This window comes from Brienomyrus brachyistius, chromosome 6, assembly GCF_023856365.1.
Source record: "Brienomyrus brachyistius isolate T26 chromosome 6, BBRACH_0.4, whole genome shotgun sequence".
In the NCBI taxonomy this organism is placed as follows: Eukaryota; Metazoa; Chordata; class Actinopteri; order Osteoglossiformes; family Mormyridae; genus Brienomyrus; species Brienomyrus brachyistius.
Window position 1 is genome coordinate 8,910,784 of NC_064538.1, and position 24,085 is coordinate 8,934,868.

At 41.1% G+C, this 24,085-nt stretch overlaps 1 protein-coding gene across 2 annotated transcripts in view; it reads right to left on the minus strand.

The window, feature by feature from the left end:
- LOC125745268 (XK-related protein 7-like) overlaps positions 1-24,085 on the minus strand; it is a 51,764-nt gene that overhangs the window by 26,291 nt on the left and 1,388 nt on the right. The gene's annotated exons all lie outside the window — the stretch shown is intronic.

A 24,085-nucleotide genomic window follows, 5' to 3' on the forward strand; every position in this document is an offset into this window, starting at 1 on the left:
TGGGTTCACTCTAGTATCCTGCAGTTGTAGATAATTTAGCCATCATTAGTAATTACAGCTTTCGTACTGTATGTATCTGTTATTTTTGTCATTTTTGCCCTCCACTTTAATTTACATTTCAACTGCAATTAAATGGTCTATTATAAAACACTACATCTGTCTGATGATAATTCAGTCACCTATGTTGATTACCCAAAAGCTTACTATTAATTTTTCTCAAAATTTAAACAACAGGCTCAACTGAAAAAAGATACACTGATGGAACAGTAAAAATGTGCCTGACTGAAATATGAAATGTATCCATCCTTCTACCGATTGCTCATCCTGACATTCTAGTGCCTATCCCAGGGAATTCAGGTCAGTTTTATTTCTATAGCACATTTTCATTCAACATTACACTGTCTCAAAGCGCTTTACATTGTCCTGGCCCAAAGCCTCCAGTGAGCAAGCCAGAAGTGACAGTGGCAAGGAGAAACTCCTTAGTATGAAGAAACCTATGGAGGAACCAGACTTAAATGGGGAGCCCATCCTCCAGGGAGCAACAGAGGAAGCCCTAAACCTAACCAGACTCAAAGGGGGAGCCCATCCTCCAGGGGGCAGCAGAGGAAGCCCTAACCCTAACCAGACTCAAAGGGGGAGCCCATCCTCCAGGGGGCAGCAGAGGAAGCCCTAACCCTAACCAGACTCAAAGGGGGAGCCCATCCTCCAGGGGGCAGCAGAGGAAGCCCTAACCCTAACCAGACTCAAAGGGGGGAGCCCATCCTCCAGGGGCCGGCAGATGAATTCAAATGAACAAACTCCTAATATGCATGCTTCAAACTGTTCAAGTCAGGCAGGTCATGGTGCGTTAGAAATATATTTCTTTTAATCAGCACCATATTCTAATGCCCTTATTCTGTGACAGAAACACAAAGAACCCCTTATCATACTATGAACAGTAGACATTTCTTTTAACACTCTGGTACTCTTTTCATCTGCACCATTTTCACTATACATCACCCAGTATATAAATGTGCATCAGTGCAAATTATTAGGTTTTCATTTCCTTTGTCAGTCTATTGTTTGACCTAAACTTCAAAAGGTAAATCACCTAGAGGAGAAATGCACCGAAATAAATAAGCAATGAAACAAAATGGTCTTTGCGCTGAGCATTGGAATCTGAGGCATTCGGTTTCTGCCAGTACGTCTGCGATACACATCCTGAAGTGAGATACATGCAAGTGTATATAGGTGATGGCTGCGCAGCTGGCAAACACGATGAAAGTGATTTTGTAAGAGAAGCAGGTGTTGGCCTGTGCTACAGCCCAGTGCAGGGGCATATGGCCCGCACAGCACTGTGGAGGGCATGCCAAATTGAAACGTTATAGGCCTCCTCTCCCTTGGATTAATTCCAGAAAAAAAAATGGTTTACTCCGTTGTTTCCCCTAGCTATCGCACCATAGGTGTGTGCTCGCAGTTTACCTGGCTGTGCACGTCAGCCATCTGCTTAGCGGATAATACGCGCTTGAAGGTCTCCCTGTGAATGAACGCGCAAGGCAGACTGGAACCGCACCCCATTCCCACTTTCACACGCTCCAAAGGTGCGGAGGATATGACAGCGAGCATGAACCGACGATGAGTCTGTGTTTGTGTAGTCTGGCACTCTCCTGTAATCCTCTGAATAAACAAATAAAATTAAAAAAAAAAGTAAAAACTGGGACTCAACGTCAGCTGGCTCCTCAATATTCAATGCCAGATGACAAAGCTGTTCTTTTTTAGTCTGAATTTGTGGATCTGTCCAAAAGGCTTCCTGCCAATTGTTTTGTAATGTTCTGTGCAATGCTAAAGCTCTCTTCTGCATATCACACGTAGCCAATGTGGCGGAAATGTCAGGCATTCATAATACTTAGACAGGTTCCTCGGTAAATGCCCACCTCATTGTGTTCTATCCACAAAATTACATTATATTTAATTCCATGCTGCAAACTCATACATCAAGGATACTGGAATTACTCAGATGTTAATGCACGGACCAACTGAAGCCTGTGGAAATTGGGATTCCAGAACCCACTGAAAAATGTAAAAAATATGCATGAACTGATAGTAGAAGAAATAGCTATAAATCACTAGTAGCAGCTGTAGTTCTTTGCAGTCAAATCCTGGGAAACTCCTGGCTCCTTTACAACCAAGTCAGGGAGATATTTAGAGTGATATTTACTTAAATCCATAAATCCATACCTTCTGAGGACTTGCTGATGCAGCTGTTACGCGACCTCCTTCTGTGTGCAATAAAAATGTCTCAGCTATAGTCGCTCTTCCATTACATTTTGAGTCACATTATAAATGGACCTTTTTCAACATATGAACAATCATAAACAAGTACATCGAGCACCCAGGAGATTGTTATCGTGATTTGATACTTTCCTGAAGCTGTCACACCATTGTGCTATATATAATTTTAAAGTCTGCACAGAATACTATGCCAATATGCTTTTGTTTAGTTTCATACATTCCCATGATTAGGCCTTGAGGCAAATTTGCAACATGATGGTCAGTATGGATGAAGACTTAATGCTTCGGTAGCAGAGGTTAATAGACCAGGTAGAAGGTTTTGTGACACTGTGCCGCGAAAGCACAGCAGGCCGGCAAGAACATCTACTCAAAATATGAAACTATCATTGCTGACAGTATCGCTTCCAGAGGGCCAATTAAGACAACCTGTTCTCACATTCACCAGCTAATCAGAGTGTGAAGTATTTTTTACGTCTTGAACATGTCTTCCTACTACCTCTTGAAAGGCTCCTCAATAAGTATAAATAAAATTTCATAAAGAAAATGAAATAGCTATGGGCTTGGATGGGAAATCTCCTCAGTTACCCTTTGGATTTTCCCGAGAACATTGAAGCTCATGGACAGGCTAAAGGTCTCTTACAGTTAGATGTATTTTGTAACTGCTTTGCTTACAATTCATGCTTGAAGAATTTGCAGCGATTGAACATGTGATTTCAATCCGACTCCCGGCTGCACTTTATGATGTAATCCTGCTGAGTTGTGTACAGCTATATGTTCCCTTAGTTGCTGTAAATCAGCACATCAAAGGACAGGGATCAAATGGCATGAAGTCAGAGGACTTAAATGAATACGATGCACCGATTTAAACTCTGGTTGCAGATAAACCGCTTAAGCTCTGACCCTCAGTATTCGCAGAACACAGTAATGCACATGAATTCTTATTCTTTTGATGCTCTCATATTTGATCTCCATTGAATCACATCCAGACATTGAAAAGTTTCAGCAGAAATTAGACTGGAATGAATTTCAGAACAACTGCAATAAAAATGCTCAGATATCCCTATGGTCTCTGGGCAAAGAGCACATGGCTTAATTACTGTATAGCTACAGTAATTGCCTACTTCCTCCCTGTTACATCTTCATATCAGCATTCAGCATTGTTTTGTTTGTTTTTTTTTTTCTTTCAGACGTTCAAGATACGATGGTTATGGATCTGCTGCCAAACTGGAACTGTCTCCAGACTTTGATGCCATGTTGGAAGATATTAAAGAAAACAATATATATCAAGCAAAGAACTCAGCATACAGCCACCTCTGAACACATCTGCATCCTCTTTCTCGATTTATTTCTTTCCTTTTTTCAACTTTGTCCCTGCTTTCCTTGTGTTCTCTGCCTCTTAAGCACATGCTTGAGAAAATGCTTTATTAAAGGAACGAAACATTCCACTGGAGCAGGGTATTCTCATTACCCTTATAATTACGCCTTTCTTGATAGAACTCCAACATCGCAAGTTTTGCCTTCTATTGAACATAATTCAGAACAAGATTGCAGAAGGGTGGGGGGGGGGGGGGGGGGGCTGGAGTGTGTGGCTAGCATCGGTCTGCCGGTGCAGGTCGTTCAAACGAAGGGGAAATGAAAAACAGCTTTTGCATTTATTATGCAGTTCAGCTCATACAGAAATCTTACATCCTCCCACCATTCATTATGTCCTTCTACCTACTGCCGCTACTTTTTTGTAAGTGCGGCGCCTTGGCTCAGTGGGAGGCGCCGTGCTGTTAGGCCCGCAGAGCCCTGGGCTTCACTCCCGCTTGCACTCCCTGCATGGAGCTTGCCTCGTCCCCCTCTCTCACCATCGGCGGTTCCTGTGGGGATTCTGGTGCCTTTCCACAGTCAAAAGACAAGGAGTTGCGGTTTCTAAATCCTCCTTAACATGTGGGTGCTCTGCAATGGACTGGCACCTTGCACAAGGTATCCTCTGAACATGATATGCGACTGATGGAAGTATGGATGGATGGATGGCTTCCAGTCACTTAGCCTGATGAGGGTCAAGGTGAGGTCTGGTGCTTATTCCAGGCCACACCTATGACACCCAGTCCATCACATACACTACATGCAACTTAGAGACCCCAATTAGTCTAACTGTTACTGAACATTCATACACCATACAGACAGTGGGGGCGGCTATGAGTCTGAGGCATGTGCTACATGGCCAACAGCCTAATAATAACTAAGTTAATACCTAATAATATCAGTTATGTATTTCTTTTCCCTATCTATCAGTGGTATATTCAGCCAGCACATAAATATGGCTAACAGACAGAACACCCCCTCTTGCTGCAAGCGTGTAGGACTGTCTAGTGCCCTTCTTGCTGCTGATCATCCTCTACGGGCTGCATCTCACATAGCTGCCCCACATGCCCGTTCAACTGCACCGCATCACCACACGCGTCTGCCCACATGGCTCTGCGGCCCGGCAGCCCGCCGCGCCGACGGCGCTACGCATCAGCGCCCGGCCCCCACGCTCATCCTCCACCCCGCAACCTGTCCCCGGGACATGCTAAAGCTTCATCATTAAACTCATGACCAGAACTGCACATTATTAACAGTGTCCTGCCGATCTCTCTCAGTTTACTCCCTTGACATTCTCCCTGCCACAGCAAATCAGTGAAGAGATCTACAATAACAAAAGCAATCTCACGCCTCTTTTTCCATGATGGTAAATAACACAGTAATTGGCATTTTAATTAGTTCCATTATGACATGGTTCGGCATATAGAACAACAGTATATCTTAGCTTACCAGGCATTGCTATGCAAAGACACCATTTACCACATTCACACATATAACTACGCTGCTGAGAGTTTTTCCTTCTCCAGATTTTTCTCTATTAAGCGACAAGTACAGTAATGTTAATCAAAGAGAAATCTGTAATGAATTCCAGCAGAAATTCAAATATTTAAATACTGACTTTCATCTGGTTTGATTTTCATTCAACATATATCTGTTGATGTGCCCATACTGTACAGTATGTGATGCAGGCATTTCATTTGTTCAGCAAGTTACCTGGTCGAATCATCACTATGCAAATTAAATCAGATACGTAATAATGCTGCCAATTCTCCCTCTTCTTACTGCAAATGAAATAAACATCTGGGAGATTCGAAAACCATGTCTGAAGATTGAAGGGAGTTTACAGGCAGGATGCACAAAACACCAAACTCGAAAACACAGAGAGCAGCTGCAGACATATCTTGCAACTGAGCAGGATTTCTCCATTGTCTTACATTTTATGGCAATCTGGATGAGCACCTCAGCTAAAAGGGTAAAGCATTTATGTTAAAGCATCCGGTGAGTCACAGGATGTCCTCTTCATTACAATAACTGCTGGGCAGGCAGGCCAAAGGAAATGACTTTCTCTGTGTTTTAGAAAATTCTGTGTGTCAATTCCCCTGCTATTTAGCCAATATAATAGTAATACAATTAATATATTATTACAGATATTGGATGTATTTTTTTTAATACACCCCCATGTATGTAAATCTGTAAATGTGTTAACTGGGTATTTCCCCCCATATACAGTAACTGTACAAATTGACAGGCTTCGTACCTGAAAAAAGACTAGCAGTACCAAAGCAGTGACAGGCATTTCCTACAGCAAACAGACCGCAGAGGATTTTGTTTCCCGTATGTCCATGGTGACTCTGAGACTGTGCTTGCAGGGTGCATGCATGCACACACACACACACGCACACACACACACGCACACACACACACGCACACACATGGGGCCCGCTCATTCACTTCTATGGGAAAAATGTTAACGCTAACTACGGCAAACTTAACCCCCACCCAGCCCTAACCGTAACCATAAGTAACCAAGCAAAATACAAGAGTTTTTGTATTTTTAGTTTTTTCATAGCAGTCACTGATTTTTATAAAATAGAGTTTTCCCTTATGGGGACCAGGAAAAAAAAACGTATATTTATCACGTTATTGGAACATTGTGTCCCCATAAGGATAGGTATACCTGCTCGCACACTCACACACACGCACACACACACACACACACACACACACACTTGCACACACACATATGCACACACACATGCACACTCACCTGTACTTATATCTTTGTGGGGATCATACATTAATTTCTACGGGCAAAACTACTGAAAGGACAATGCCTACAATGACACCATTAACCCCCACCCAGCCCTAACTTTAACCACAAGTAACCAAACAAAATACATTGTGCCTTTTGACGTTTTTAGTTTTTTTTTTTTTTTTTTTTGCAGTCACAGATTTTTATAAGTCTGAGTTTCCCCTTATGGGAACCGAAAAAGAGTAATTCACATAATGTCAAAATAACAGGTTTTTCTCACATTGTGGGGACATTTGGTCCCCACCCTGTAATGTATACATAACCCACTCACATGCGTGCTTGAGCACGCACCCTGACAGAAGCTGAGCCCCCTTCACCCACCCACTACAGTGGCTGTCCCTGTGTATCCTGGGACGAAGGGTGTGGGTGGATACTCCAGTCCAGCACTCCCCTACCAGGCTAAATGAACCAGGCAGAGCCACGTGCTCACAGGAGCCTGCTCCTGCAACATGGTGTGCAATATGACAAGCCCTCCACAGGACAGCATGCCTGCATAGCATTACTGCATTCGACGCAAACACACACACACACACAAACACACACAAACGCACTCTCACACTCACTGGTATCCAAAGCACATATGTGGCTGCAGATAGAGTGTAAAACCTTACCCAATATATGCTAAATGGTTTAGTTCAGGCATGGACAATTATTTCCTATGTAGGGCCAAATCCAGCCTTCACCAAGTCAACAGGGGCTGTTTCTAAATGTTGATTTTCAGGTTCCGTGAAACAAATGTGCTTTTTTTGACAGTATGTGCTTAAATCAATAGAATCTGTGCATTTTTTATATTTGATCTTAAGTCACGCAATTATTTTTAATAAAAAAAAAAAAAAAAAATCTGTCCACCTCCATAGATTTCAACATAAAACTTCTAAAAAAATAGCTCAGCTTTTGCCCAGGTCTAGTTTAATTCCATGCATTTGAAAACTTAGCGAGCAGGAAACACTTACAGCAGTGTGATTCAGATTTCTCTGGAAAGGGAAGGCAAACTCCCAGTTTCTCAACACCACTAGACTAAAGGAGTGTCATTATTTAATATGATTGGTCATGTTTTCTGTTGGAGTCTTTAAACTGTCCCTAAGACTGTGCTGTAACACGGGGACTACATTCAAGCTGGTGGCCCAATTAAATGTACACAAGAATGGAAATTTTTAATCACTTACACGACGATCGACTACAATACCATAGTATACCAGAAGCATGTACGTAATTTCACTTATATGTGAAAAGAACTGTGCTTTTTATTAAAAGTAAATTTGAGTGAACATCAGATTTCTTTAGATATTTAAAATGTGTTATTTATGATGCCATCGTGATCTGTGATCCAAAAGATCACCTGTAAACTGTATCTCTACTCAATAAAGTCTCAATTATTAACAAAGTAAAAAATGAAGCACGAGCAGCAGTACAGAGCTGTTAGCCTTCACCCCTAACCTGAATGTAATTGCCCTAGAGAAATCTTCCCAAAAAAAGATTTCCTTCCTTAGACTTCAAGGGGAAAACCGCAATGAAAAATAACAATTTAGGAAAATTCATGGACAGCAGGTAACATAATGTTAAGAGACGAAGCCATGGGTCTGTCCCATTGCTGCCTGTACCTGTGAGAAGGTATTTAACATGGATCAGTTATCAGGCTTTTTAAATTGGTAAATAGCTGTGAGCTGTGAAATTTGCTTTGGATAAAAGTATTGTTTAAGCAATTACCATAAATAAATAAGTTTACACTTGAGTAGTACTTCATATTCAGAGACAACAGCTTGAACATGAATCACATTTCCATCAGAATGGAACTGTAATTATTACTTCATGTTGCTTCCAGAACTTGAAAAAATGATCAAAAACGCATTTTCTTTTAAGCAAGTCTAACTTCAACGGCAACATGACTGAGGCTGCTTGACACACACTGCCCACAAAGGTCTGGAAAGAGAGAGACATTGTTAAAACGTAAACATCTTTCCTAAAACAAGCATGCTGATTTGCCCAACGAGAAAGGGATTTATGCAGCGAAATGTTACGTTCAAGTTGCTTTACGGTGCCGGTGGCGCAGCTGGGTCGATACCGACCCCCCCCAAATTTGCAATTACTTTCATGTGAAAGAGGGAGGAAAGAGAAGGGCTGTAAGCCATTAGAAAAAGTGCAGCGTAAATCCTAAGGGGAGAAAGGGAGGCTGTTTGGGCACTGGCCTTTAAATCAGCCACGGAAAGAAGCACATCAATAGAGCCCATTAGCTGTGGATGCCAGTGCGCGAATGAAAAAGTTTATGCTTACACTTTCAAACCATTTATCAGGACAGAAGGTATCACAAAGATTACTGTTGCACTGTGACTGAACCAAGGGCCAGGCCCGTGTCCCCACAAAGCAGCTGCCTCACTTCAGTGTTCCACTCCTTCAGTGACTTCCTGTATCTCATCCCTGCTTGTTTAATCATATTTCACTGATGCCCCATTCTTATCTATTCTGCTCCTAACATTGTCCATTCCACAATCCCATGAGGATTCATAACCCACTGGGTTCATCTCAGACATTATGTTGGGTGCTTAGTTTTTCATCCTGTCCATGACAGAGTTTTGTATTTCTTTCATTTACATAAAAAAAAATAAAAAAAAATAAAAAACTGCCGGATTCTTGGCTTTGGGCAGAAGGCAGTAGGATGAAAAACACAGAAGGTTACTGCTGGTTCAAGTCTTGGAAAGCCATCTGCTACCACAAAAGGACATACAATATAAGAGAAAAGGGTTAAATGGAAAAAATGTCTGTCATTTGCTTGGGACAAAAGGGTCTCATGCAGCTATTAAAATAGAAAATGATTTTCAAGCTAGAAAATGACCTCAATTTCCTTTGATTCGCATGTACATATTTGTCAGATTTACCTAGGTGATCAAAGTCTTGAAGCGAACTTAGTTGGGAAGCAGTTGGCCCTACATATTGCAATGACTTAATGTTGAATTACATATACATGCTTATAATAGTAGCTACATATAACAGTGTAGCCGTTTTCCAAAAAGAAACACTATTGAAAAAAAGGTTTGGTTGGTTCATATTTCAACTTAAATTTAGAAAAGGTTAAATTACTGTTAAGTATATTGTTACATTTACAGAACCTTCACATTATAACATACACTGATCAAGTCAATGTTTGCAGCACTGTGCACAGATAACATTTGTAATTCAGTTCAGCCAACAAATGCCACACTAGGGTCATACCAGTCGACTCACATTGAATTCTAATATTCTATGCTATTTTGTCCTGTGGAAAGGCCTGGGCAGAGTCAAAGAGAGAGCAAAGTGAGTTCCAGTAATCTCATGCCTGCAAAAATAGTTTTCTTCAGCCCTTTCTACTGTGTATATTCCCCTGTAGGTTCTACCCATATCAGATGTTTTGGAGGAAAGTCCTGAAAAATAGCAACTGGTTTCCTAGGGCTGGGTTTTTAGTTCTGAGAACTCCACTAGGAAAAAGAAACCCTTTATTATAGAACTATGCTGGAGAACCCCCCCCCCCCCCCCCCCAAAAAAAAAAAAAAAATGATTCAGTGTAAATGAAGAGGAAATTCTTAGAAGAACGGTAGCTACATACTGGATGAAGTGACACACAGGAGACTATCTGAATGGAATCTGGTAGGCCACGGAGTCACAACACAAACATCCCATAATATACACTAGATCACAGCATGGGCTACATAAAAGCCAAAATGGGGGGAGAAAACCAGGCAGATAATTATACACATGGAGATATGGCAACATGGCAACATTTTTCAAAAGGTATAAAATTATTATGCTTTGTTATGACAAAAAATGTTATAAAATAGTGACAAATTTAACTACACATTCTCTTCAGAAAGGAAAACAACAACTAGATATGACTGATAGAAAATGGAGTACATTCTTACACAAATACACATAAAATACAAATTCTTTTCAGTACCTTAGTCTTGATTGTACCAAAAAATGCAACAAGGCACACACATAAAAATATTACTTCCTTAGAATATTGATGTACTAAAATATAGGTACCTTCTTACATTTCAAATAATAATTCTTTAAAAGAAAAGTGTACAATTACATTGTCAATTGCCTAAGCACCTACTTAAACAAAGCGTTTACCTTAATGCATACCCCATGTTTCAGTTTATGACAATCATCTGTAAAAAATGTTCAAATATCTTCCATCTTTTACTTTACTCCTGAAACATCTGTACGAAGAGCAAACAGAAGTTGTGCAAACAGTGATCGGATTAACACACATGCCATCAACCTTACTGGAACACTCTCAGTTAAGTGAATTACATGTATTTCTTTGGAACACTGACTACGGTGGACCAAAGGTTTCAAATAAGGAGGCTTCTTACAAACTATTTGGTAACACTTTACTAGGAACTCATATCTACTGTATAATGCATTACGGATGCTTTCATAATGCATTATAATGGTTGGTATAAGGATAAAGGATGCTTTGTACTGCATTCTATATAACATCACAAAAACTGACTCTAATAGGAAAAAACAAGAAATAAAGTAGGTGCTGCTCCAGGGATATTTTCTCTGTCCTGCTTCCCTGCACATCAGTCAAATTGTCATGTTTCTTCAATGGTCTGAAATGCACATTGCTTGTCTTCAGCACATGGGAATTTTGGTAACATTTTATTTAAGGCTATCATTTATGATGTATTATAGATTATAGCTAGAGGGTCAGTATGAGAATTAATAAAGCATTATAGCTTCCTCTTTTGACAGTCATACAACATTATAGTATTGATTATACTTCATGAGATCCCATGAAGCTCTCATCTATAATGCACTACGGGATACCTTCATAATGCATTATAAGGGTCAGTATACAAATTAATAAAGCATTATAGCATCTTCAATTGACAGTCATAAGGCATCATAGTGTTAATTATGATACTTCATAAGTTGCACTGAGGGGTGGCGTAATGGTGCTGTGGTTAGCACGGTTGCCTCATACCTCTGGGACTAGGGTTTGAGTCTTTTCACCATGGCACCATGTGTGTGGAGTTTGCATGTTCTCCCCATGTCTCCATGGGGTTTCCTCCGGGTACTCCGGTTTCCCCCCACAATCAAAAAATATGCTAAGGTGTGCCATGCAATGAGTTGGTGCCCCATCCTTTCTATAAATATTTATAACGACGTTTATGATACTTTTAGAATGCATTATAACATGCTATGAATATATTCATAGATTCTTATAGACATACTATCTACTGTACATAGTGAGCCTACTCATGGGGTCTGGACTTTTTGGCTGTAAGCTGTACTGAATATACAGTATATGTAGGTTTTTTTCTTTTGTTCTTTTTAATCATTAATGGTTTCTGTCCTCCTCGTCTGACTTTTTGTGTATATGGAGTTGATGGCGTAGATTTAGTGCATTGTTCTTACTTATCAAACAGAGAACTCATTGGAAGATGCAGCCCAATATTAAAATAAACTCAGGAAAATTATTTGAAAGTAAATTTTTGGTTGGTCTGAATTGTTCAGTCTTGGATGATAACATATATGGTGATGGATAGATCTGAATACTGTCTTGGAAGTCAATGAATATTCTCACTATAGAAGCAGGGAGCCCAGTTAAGATGGAAGCTTTTGAACCTTATAAACACGGTAAACATTAATCTGGATGTTCACCTTTGTACTGTTCACAAAACATGGGCCTTCAGATCAAAAAACAATGTGTCTTTGTCCTAAGAGCCCACAGAATGCATACTCCTTTCTAAAGTGATGTAAATCCGAAGCAGTGAAACTGATTTCAAAGGAAGCAAATTAACAAGTCATCAGTGTAACTCATATAGACTCTGCCCACATCACAAGATATTCAGAGCAACATAGAAAGCTTTAAACTGTAACCAAACTCTTCTGGCATTTAGTGTGCTTTAGTTGTTCAACAGTGAGAAAAAGTCGCCCCATTTCGTTTTTTGTTATCAGGATACTCTCAGATTTTCTAGTCACAGTTTTATTTCAACCAGGATGCCATCGGATGTGGATGTAACTCATCATCAAATGACTATTTCATCAAGTATTTACAAGTATTGCCTGGTGGCCAATCCAGGACAGAGCTGTTTGAATATGTGATAAGGGTCGCTCAGGTGAAAAGTTCAGTTCCGTTTCATTCCATGTAAAGTCCCGCTGTCTCTGTGATGCCAGGATCTCTTCGCGCTAGATCATAAGTGCTCATGCATTTTGCAGCAGTGTTTTGATGTTAACAAGATCTGCTACTGAGGTCAATCTACACCCTTTGAAACCTCACCTCACCCAATGCTAATACTGGCTATAGAGTTCTTTTTATTGTAAATGGTCATGTAGCAAGATACTGTTACTATGGCACATGCAATGTATTTTATCAAGTCTTTTTGAAATATGTTCTTTACATGCAGAATATTTTTTATCAAAGGCAACAGAGAAATATGTAAAACAAACAACAGACTTTGATGAAAATGATCTGCCATTGTTTTTATTATTTTATTTTCATTGCCATCATAGTGATGGATGCACTGGAATATTTAACACAAGCATGCAGCTCCACTAACCGCCCCCACCACCCGCCGAAGACTTGTCAACAATCATTAATATCTGAGGGGAAGACTCTCAGCCCCTTCCACTATAGGCTTCCCTAAATGTGGGAACACGGCCAGGGGAACACACAGGTGGTATCAGAATGGTCCAGGTGCAGACATACAGACTATAATTTAAACACAAACAAAAGATGAAGTAAAAAACTCCAGCATAGTGAGTTAAAGGGATGCATAAAGGGCAGTTCTAAGCACCACCTGAAAGACAGTACTCTGCCAGTTCAGCACATCATCTGTAATGTGTCTAAAGCCCATTGTCCTCGCAGCACATTTACTGATTATGTGTACTGCACCTCTGCCTGCTGACTATCAGCTGTTGGTCCCATTACTTGAATGTTTGAGTCACCAATCTCCTCAGAGCAGGTATGAATGGACAGTGCATTAAAGGTGTCCCTGGATGACGTCCACCCTCTTTCACACCAGCTGCCTTTCATTCCCTGTCTATGGAGGCAAAGGAGAAAAACTAAAGCCATGGTGGTCTAAGCCTGGACGTGGCTGTAGCTAGTTGCCCTGCAGGTTGTGGATTGATGACGAGTTTGAGCTGATGCTTCATAGCTACTGAAATATTAACGAGTAATAAGCTATAACCTAGCATTATAAATGCAAATAGGCTAATTCCTCATAATTTGTGTGAGTATGACTGAATAAAACATTAATCCTCTTGCCAAACACATAAACCAGGTTGTACAGTATGTGTTTTCCTACAAATGTTATGGCAGATCTCTAAAGTTTTAAAGAATACAACAATTAAAAGAATCAGGGCCTGCCAGAGACTAACCAAGGATCCAGAGACCCAAAGGATGCACGCCTGAAGGTCTGCATTCGGTGTGAGAGGAAGGTAATTAGCCCAGCCGACCCACTGTCTTGAGCTGCTAGCAGCCATGTAAACCGGGAGCCAACAGCCATTGCAACTGGCTGCATCCAAACTGTAGGACTTCCATGCTTTCCGGACATCCCTAAGTGACTGTTTGGCCTACAAGGTCTTTGATAATCCCCCTTTAATCTTTCATCAGAGTAACCTGATGCGACAACGATCATAAACGTGCTAATGAAGCGGAACCCGTCTTATTACAGGAGCGGATATACAAAAAAAAAAAAAGTGAAAGCTGATCCCAGTTCAGCTCATACATCTGCAAATGGTAATGGCGTCTGAGCAATACTGGTCAAAGACCATGAGGCGCCCTAGGCAAGCTTTGGTGCTGGTCCAAAGTGGAATTGGTTCGCTAAGTCGGCGTCCCTTCAGGAAATGGTACCTTAGGCGACCAGGTTCGGACGTACAGCAAGTACCTGCTCAGGCTTTCACTTTTAAATGGGATTGGTACAGTAGTATTCTTATTATTTTTAATGCACCCTCTCATGAAAGAAGAGTTGAAGATGCACACAACTGATAGAACAAAAGTACAAAACCCCAAATGAACAACATACGACATTTTCAACTTTCCTTCGTAAAATGGCTGCTACGCACAAATAGTGACATGATATACTTGTAGCTTAATACAACCCATTGTTTCAAGTAGTAATTCGTAACTCCTCCCTCTTCATTTGCATCCTAACAGAGTGTGTATTGCTTTTGTGCGCTAGGGCTAAGCCTCTGTGACTGTGATTGGTTTGTCACTGATTTGAGCCCCACCCTCAGCAGAATAATCACATCTATTGGCCCTTGAGCAAGGCCCTTAACCCCCAGCTCCCTGGGCACTGCACCAGGTGGCTGCCATTCCCTGCCAAGCTCACTTTCAGCTGCTACATGTCTGTGTATTAAGGAGAGCAAGATGGGGTATGCGAAAAGAGAATTTCCCCATGGGGATCAATAAAGTATTATCATTTCATAAATAGGTCAACTACCTCATTACACTTCCTATCTCTGAAACAGTAAGACATGGAACATTCAAGAATGTCACAGGGTCAACACTTGGACCAAAAAGGTAAAACACACACACACACACACACACACACACACACACACACACACACACACACACACACACACACACACAGCCATGGAAAAAATTAAGAGACCACTCCATATTTTCAAACAAATATGGATTTTTAAATCCTGGTTTAATCGTGGTTCTCCTGACAGAAGGCTACACTGAGCAGCAAGTTGCTTCCAGGTTCAAAATTTCTAAGAGAGCAGTACACAAGAATACGGTGAAGCAGGAGACACTGGGAACGACCAGACACCAGCCTGGTAGACGGCATAAGTAACGTTCTAATGCCAAAGATGCCGGTTAAGTAATTGGACAGTTTGTCATGAATTGGAGGATGACATCAAGTGACCATCAGAAGGAACGGGAAACATTAAATGCAAGTTTGAAGTGCACTGCTACAGCAAGACAGTTTGTATAGGGCTCCTAGAAGCAGGACAGAAGTATCAGAAGGCAAGGAAGCAGCCCTTCATCAATGAGAAGCATGGAAGAGGCAGGCTGGAGTTTGCTAAAAAAATACATTATTATAAGATGCAACCCTAAAAAAATACATATGTGTGTGTGTATATATACACTCTAGCCTCTGACCATTTGGTGCTATCAGAATGGGATAAGGGCCTTTAATTTGGTAATATGTATCCCTGGAGAGGCCTTTAGGTGCTCTTAAGCAATGCACTTAGCCCAAATAGCTATTTATATGTCCATATAAACAGATTAATTGTGAAACTGCATGTTGCTTTAGCCATTTTTCAAGTGTTTTGTAAGCAATTAATTTTCATTAATTTAATTGGTGAGGAGGTTCTTTTGTCCAAAGCATCCAGACAGTATACAGCCCACCATTGTTTCTTTGTCAATCTCCACATGCTGAGCTCAGTCACCATAACATTTAGCGGAGATGAGGTACTTAACCTCATTCCAGTAAAGCAATGGGATAAACAGGTGAGATTGTGCATTATTTAAAAGGGGAGGGGCTAACCAAGCAGCCTTGCTCTAGGGCATCATTGGGCACGTTTCAAAACAACCGTACTTCCTTCTGCTTTAGTAGGACCTGGGCCAAGTAGGCTTAGACCACAAGAAGACTCATTTAAGTAACTTTTTATAAATCACTTCCACTCTTGTCCTGTTAAACAAATAGGGGGCTGCTAATTCCTCCACCTGACATGGTACTTCTGTGCCCTTCTGATGTGTCCATTTGTATTCGCAGTCAGCCAACAGTGTATGACTTCACCTACCTGTCTGCAAGCAGCATGCCACCATGTGTCCTGCATGTATCACACACGCTCGGCAGGAACAGGGCCACATGGCCGCCGTTACCTTCAACACCTCGCACGGGGAAGCAGAACCCTGCCCCCTCACCGCACCTCACAGCCGATGGGCATTTTTATTTTTTGAGTCCCCTCTCCCTCATTCCCAACAAACCCGGAAACGAAAGGCAGCCCCCCCGGACGTAGTGAGCCTGGAGGAGGGTGCCATTTTCGCTTGATTTCCCCCACAGCCCCAAAGGGCTGCCGATCAGCAGCAGATATTGCTGCGGGACAATAAGAGGAAAAGAAATCCGGCCACGTACCACACCCCCCCTGCCCCCGACAGAGTGCGAGCCAATTCTGCGGTCTCCAGGCCGCCTAGCCACAGATGGCTAATGCAGCACAGTGGGGCTCGAACCCGAGTACCCGCTGCAGGAGGCGCATGCTTTGGCCGGCCCTCCCCAGAAATAGAATTTGAAGCGCAGTGCTTTTTGATTGGATTCTTCTAAGCCCAGAGCAATCATGCAGGCCCCCCCGTCCCTGCGCCTCGTGGCAGGAATGGCCTGGCCGGCATCTCCGGCTCTCACCATATGGGGACCAGAGTGTTGGAGATGGCTTTTTCCCTCCCCCCATTACTCATTACCACAGCGTGACTGCCACACTCCACTGGCACACTGCCGTCAAAACCATTGGAGTCAAGTGAGAGGATTGGCTCAGCGCCAAGCTTCATGCTCGTCTCATAAGTAGTGCTTTACAGCCTAGGAGTAGGTAAAGCTCTTAACCAGCTTTCTGCAGCCTGGGACAGCCAAGCCTAGCAGCATTAATGTAATTCCAATCAAATATGACCCAGGTCAACCTGTATTTTTCTGCACCTTTATCCTACTGTATTCAGACGGCCGTGTGCTGCAGTATAAGAGGAATCTATTTCGCTGCCTTTTTCAGCATGAAGTGTGACTGGGCCGCTGCCTCGGTAGGTTCTCGTTTCGCATGACTCGACTGAAGCAGTGTTTCGACAGAGAAGGATGGAAGACAGTGAAGGAAATTCTTCTTAGATGATTTGTAATTTGACCATCGTCACTAAGGATTAACAGAAACAAAAATAATTTTCAAAGCATGTTTTCATCAATAAAACTTTTTTTAAAGAAGGAAATAAATCCAAATGTATGTTAAATGGCTATTTAATAACAATAAAATTCTCATACTGTATTTGTACTCCACCAAGTTTTACAAATTTTCTTACGGGGCACAGATCAAGTCTTTGATCCTACAACACTGCTTATTCTATGCAGAACATACATGAGTAATGATATGTTTCTCAATGCTGGATCTGGAAATGAGCCCTTTGTACTTGTATACTACTCTCTGACCTTCGCCAGTGCCAACTGGATTCACGCACTTCTAGAATCACTGTGACTTATTTATGCTTTTTATTAGCATGGTGACACTCTGATTTACTCTATTTAAAATCCCTGAAAATCCATTATTCTATGCAAAAATTCATATTAAGTGGGGAAGCCCTAGGTATGTGTTATACAGTGGCTCCATACTGGTCCACTTCCATCAGTTACCTACTCACAGACAATTAGGCCATCTAACAGCAAGATGCGCAAAATATTGACAACACCTCCCATTTCAATCCACTCTGTTTCCTTGTGTTGGAGACGAAAGAGCAAAGGACAAAATGAAGCGGCTTGATTTATACGCATTCAGAAGCAGCAGGTCATTTGTTCGGGTTCAATGGAAATTCTGTTAAAGCGAACGCAATGTGAAATTCATTTGAGGCAACAAATTAAATTAGATTTTATTGCATCAACATGCAAAATGCTTTATCTTCCTCAGGCTGTTGTTGGTCCCGCATCCATGAGGAAAAACATACCGTTGGTGTTAAAGGTAAAGCATGGCACACCAATGTATTGCAACAGTGAACCAAGGGGCTATGCAATGGCTATGTAATTTGATTTAAAAGTCATTCCTGGCTACCAAAATGCATTAATAACTGAAGTAGGAGATTTCAGTAATCTGTGTTTTGCATGACAACACAAATATATTCAAGTTAGTTTTCACGTTTTTCTACAAGAGAAAATGTAAGGAATCTTAAGGCCTTATGATGTGTGAAGGTAAGTGACGCTTTGGTTACCCCTCATACCGCGTGTGTTTGTACGTCAGTGTCTTAATGCTTGTTTAAACTGAATCAGATAGAATTTTTCTAATCTAAAGCACTGACTGCAGCTCAGTTGCCATTTATAATCAAAACACGGTATATCACAATAACCTGCTCATTATTCTTCTGAGATGACAAAGAAGAACAGAGGAGTGTGTCCAGAAGGAGAGGATGATCTTACTACCAGCTGGAAGTGACCATTGGGCTTGGCTGTCAGGGCAAGGAGGAGGACAGACAGTGATGGCTGCCTGGGATTCTGGTGAGAGTGAACATTTGTGACAGGGCTCCCTGCTATGGGGCTTTGAGCAGACCTGGGCTTTTAATCTGGACATGAGTGGGTGGAGCTCCTCATACTCACTCATGCTTTAGCGTGGCCTATTTCTGACGAAACGTCAATTTATTAAGCTAAGAACTTTGTAATAATGGTTTCATCGCATTTGTATGCTAGGCTTGTTTTGAAAATAAAATGGGCAGCAAAATATTAAAATAATCATGAATATGCATTACGTGAGGTCATAGATAGGTATTTGTGAGGTCATAGACAGGTATTCGTGAGGTCATAGACAGGTATTCGTGAGGTCATAGACAGGTAATCGTGAGGTCATAGACAGGTACAGGATTCGGCAATATTTGTGAGTTCTTAGAAAAACTGCATGCTGAATGTGGGGAAGTCTTCGTATTTCCTTAGTATTCAGAGGGTTGGGATACAGTTTTCAACGTCCTCAAATGAATGTAAAACTTCAGAGGCTCCATGAGCCTCATGAAACAAATGCTGCTAGCATGTAATAAGAAAAGCAACAGAAAGGGGATTGATATACATTTTATGGCCTCTGTAACACTAGTTGGGAACCAAATTAACCTGCGTGCCCCACAGCAGCACCTCCAGCTGTTTACGGCTTTGCGGAAGATAGGAGGTGTCAAAGTCAGTTGCGGCGTGGGGTAAATGAAGAGCGAGGGTGAATCGCTGACATTTACATACTGAAAAAAGCCACAATTCCCAGGTCATTTACTGTGTCCAGAAATCCCTGATGATTCGCTCATATCTCCAGAAATTTCAGTGAAGCTTCCTTGTCATGGGATTAGGCTCACCCAAATACCAGTTTCTCTGACTACATCATGGAATTCTCTATATTTCTTCCTCTTAGTTCATTTCTTTGTACCAAGAGCGTGGGCAAACAGAGAAGTGGGTCAGGTCTGGCTAGATGTCGATGGAGTAAAATTGCAGTGGTGAAAGCCATGTCCTTGAATATGCACCAAAAAAATGGCAAAACTCAGTTCTGAGCCGTGCAGCTTTCTGCAGACTTTTCTGTTTGTCCCCATTACACTTTGCTACAGACGTTTCACTTACTCATTTGCACTGCCTGACTTTGCTGATGCATTTAACTGAAGCATTTTCATCCATTTATGCATCTGGATGGGTTGCCAGAATGATACAGGTTAAGCAACTTGGTCAGGTGATTACAGCTCCCTCCTGGGAAATGACCATGCAAGCATGCTGTTAAGAGTCTTAACTACTACCAGATGCCCTGTACTTATATTACAAGCTATTCTAACTGCAAGCATTCTTAGTGTTTTGAAGTGAATGCCTTGTCAGTACATATTTGTGTCCAAAGTACATAGAAACATACGTCTTCAGTAAATCATAATTAACTAGAGAAAAATTGCAGGTCAAATCACTGATGGAGTGACAGAACTACCACGGAGAAAATACTTACGTAATCACAATGAGCTTCATAAGAGAACAGAGAGTGACCTTTAGAAAAATGCCATAATATGCTCTTATGAGTATCTGTGAAGACAAGGATTTCATACCCTACAGAGCAGAATTCCTGCACGGGTTTTGAATTTTTGGAAATAATGAAGATGAGCTTTTCAATATAGACAACATATTCTGTCTAAAGTACATAATTTATGTACCCTTAGTAAAGACAGTGACGTATAATAATTAAAAGATGGAGGGCCAATACTGGCAAGAACTATTCGGTTAAAAAGCATGTGCCCTTTTCAAGCTAGAAGTTCACCAAAAATCACTGGAATAAACTGAAATACTTCAACTGCATGGGTTACTTTGATTTTTCTACCCCTCAACCTGAATAACTTCTACATAAAAGCCTTTCTCTTGTATGCAAATATCAAGGCAGTCAAAAAAATGACTGAGTTAGCTAAGTGCAGCTTTTGCAAGCAATGGGGTCCAGCTACTGCATATTTCTCTCTCATCTGCATGCTTGCGTGTCACAAAGGTTGTAAAAGCATCAGACACTGGAGGATAAGGTGTAACAGCAGTTATTGTGCTGGATTTTTTTTTTAACCAAGGCATCAGACTTATAAAAACCCATGAGAAGCACTGGTGTTATAACCCTAGTAAAACATGCACCTGACTCTGTATTAGGGTCTGGACTCTAAAAAGGATCCAACATACTGTACAGAAGGTTCATTGGCTTCATTGTGAAAGGCCAAATCTCACGAAAGCACCGCATTGCATGTTCACCATCTTAAATCACAATTGAGGATTTTTAATGGTCTTGTATTTTCATGCTTATTCAAATTAGTCACTTTCATTAACTCTTCTCCAAGTCACAGAATTGCTAAAAATATGCATGCTACTACACTTTTCCTCATCTGCCCATTCCCACAGTGTCTATTATTTTCAGATTTTCTTGTGGAAAAGCTCTCACTGCAAAAAGAGCTTGGATGCATGAATAACAGGCTGGAAACGAGAAGAAATTTATCAAGTCTGAAATGTGTCTCACCAACTTTTTAAATTTCAAAACACTGTAAATGTAATTCAAGACATTATGAACTGAACATATTTCCTTTTCAGTAACTATTGTTTTAAGTTTGCTAAAATGTCAGGTACGCATTCATGCCATCCAAGAAACACTTGTAAAAGCCCTTTAACTTTATTAAAATAACCTTTTTTACTGTTCTTCCATTTATTTTTGCTATACACTCCACGTGAAGGGCAGAGTGCTGCCGGGTGCACTTTTTCTAAATGTACTTCCTGCATTTGGTACATATGGTACTGGAATTACTGTAATATCAGGGCAGGGGGGCATGTTTGAACTATTTTTGCTGGCACCTCTATCCTCTGATGTCGTACTGAAGGAGGACCTAGGTGCCTTGGTCTGAGCTCTCTAGAGATTCATGTAGCCTCCAGATCTGGGTGTGGACTTCAAGTAATATCTGACACTCATGCAATTTTGCATAATTCCTCGGCCGATTTTTATATTAGTGAGCATACATGGGCTTTACTCACAGACATATCAAAGACGTCAAAAACTACCAGAAACTATTGTATAATCGCTAATCTGAAGCTGTAGCTTCACCAAGACCCCTCCTCTGCTTAGCTCACTGTGGCATCCTGTCTGGTGCTCATTGCATACCTGTTCATTGTTCCCATAACAACAACATGCTTGTTCTTCATGAAGTTTGACATTATACTATGAGAGAAAGTTAATTTTTAAGTAATTTTGGTCTGACCTGTGAGCTCTGCATTATTCCTCCCTCTTTTTTAAGCTTAAGTCCAAGTTGGTAGGACGTGACAAAGCGGTCTCACATTACAGTATGACCTTCATTCATATCTAGAGCCACTCTCATCCCAGATTCTTCTCACGTGCTTCTCCAGATGGTTTTTCACTATGGGCCTGCATATTCAATGTCAGAACAAGGCACTTATCTACGGTAACATGAGGGCCCAGATTCTACATTAGAAGCAGGATCCTCCCCCCTTATTCCAAATGTCTCTGATTGCAGCTAACTTGTGCCATGTCAAATGGCTCTGGTATCATACAGTAGTTACCAAACAAAGGATTACCCTGAGGAAATGAAATGACTCCTTTGATGCAACTCCAGGAAAATGTTCATTCCACTCACTGTGTTACAAGTAATAGTTGCTTCTCCTCTTGATTTTCAGACTCTAATATAAACAAACTTATGCATAAAATAACCATATCAAGTGACTTGCAGTTCTCTTGAAATACATACCTCTTCTCCAATGTGCCCATGGCTAATATAATTGTCTATATTACTTGAGGTTGTAAAGAGTAAAAGAGAAAATAATGAGCGCAAGGTATGGTTTTAATAGCTGCAAATCATAGAGATCCTGATCCCATATTGATTAAACTGGAAACTAACAATCTACCTTTCTTGTGGCCACACATATCATTGTTCAAGTCCATATTTATCTGTCTACATCTCTTCTCTTGAAGACATTGTTTTTCCATTTTTGTTTTTATTTGACGGAGGCTCAGCCATGGCATGTTCCTTTTTTGATTTGTCATCCAAAGATAGTATACCATCAGGGTCACCTAAAAATCCATGCCTTTTGTCTTTGAAATGCCCTCTGTCTCCATAACCTCCTCCAGCATGTCACCACAATCATCCAGAACTAGAGATAACACTCTGCTGACTGTCAGTATTCCAGAATGTTTTTTGGCACTCACTGTCAAGCACTTGCCAAAGCTGAAACGGGTAAGGAAAAGGCCAAGAAAGCTCTTTTTACATTAAGGTGCATTAAGATATTTGCCAAAGCATCTACTCGAGATACAAATTAAATAGCATCAAATAAACTAAATAGCATCAAAAATGCATCATAGACTTATACACTCATGACCCCAAATTAAGTCACATTTAACCAAGAAACAAAGAAATTAACACCATTTTCTTTTAAAAATGGATCAAACTTGCTCACAGCATATTAAGAGGGTTACAAGTACAAGGAACCTAATCTGGACCCCTTTAACCTAACAGCAGGGAATAATTTTACACTTCCAGCTATGTTGATTAGAAATTCCACAGGCCACCTTTACTTAACTATTCCACTGAAAATGGAAAAAAAACCTCTTGGGCTTTTAGTGGGAGTAATGAACCTAGAGATACATAAATAAAAGCTTTAAGATACAGGAATACATGCATGTGGTTCTGCAAAGATGGGGAAACACAAGCTACAGTACACGCCTGTACAGTCAATGCCAAAGCAACAAATATGCCAAACACTGTTTTCAAGCTATGCATACCATGACCTCTGTAATGCTGAAGAACATGCATATGTCAAGTGATACGCTGAAATATTATTTCCCTACTGACACAAATACAGACAGGCCATGTCTTCAGAGAACCATCAGTAACTGCTATAATGATTAGGACTACAGCACCACTGAAACCCCACTCAGGATGTCCCCCTCCCAGGATGTCCCCCTCCCCGGATGACCCCCTCCCAGGATGACCCCCTCCTCGGATGACCCCCTCCCAGGATGACCCCCTCCTCGGATGACCCCCTCCTCGGATGACCCCCACCTAGGATGTCCCCCTCCCAGGATGACCCCCACCCAGGATGTCCCCCTCCCAGGATGACCCCCACCTAGGATGTCCCCCTCCCAGGATGACCCCCATCCAGGATGTCCCCCTCCCAAGATGACTGAGCCCTGGATTAGGCTCCAGGCTTACTGTGGCCCAGTGGTTATAGAAGATGGATAGGATAGAAAATGGATGGGTTGATGGATTCAATAATATGTAGTTAAAATACTAGAAGAAATATGTCGATATTCTTACAGTTTGATTATTGGTGCAAACCAGGTAATACCAAAGGTTATCCATATAAACACGGTTATGAAAAGAGACTTTTTTAGTTTGAAAACCAAAGTCACAGGTAGAAAGAAACAAAGCCAAGTTGATTATTGTGATGTTTTATAGTTGCATGAATACAAATATAAAAAATTTATCTGACTATTTGGACA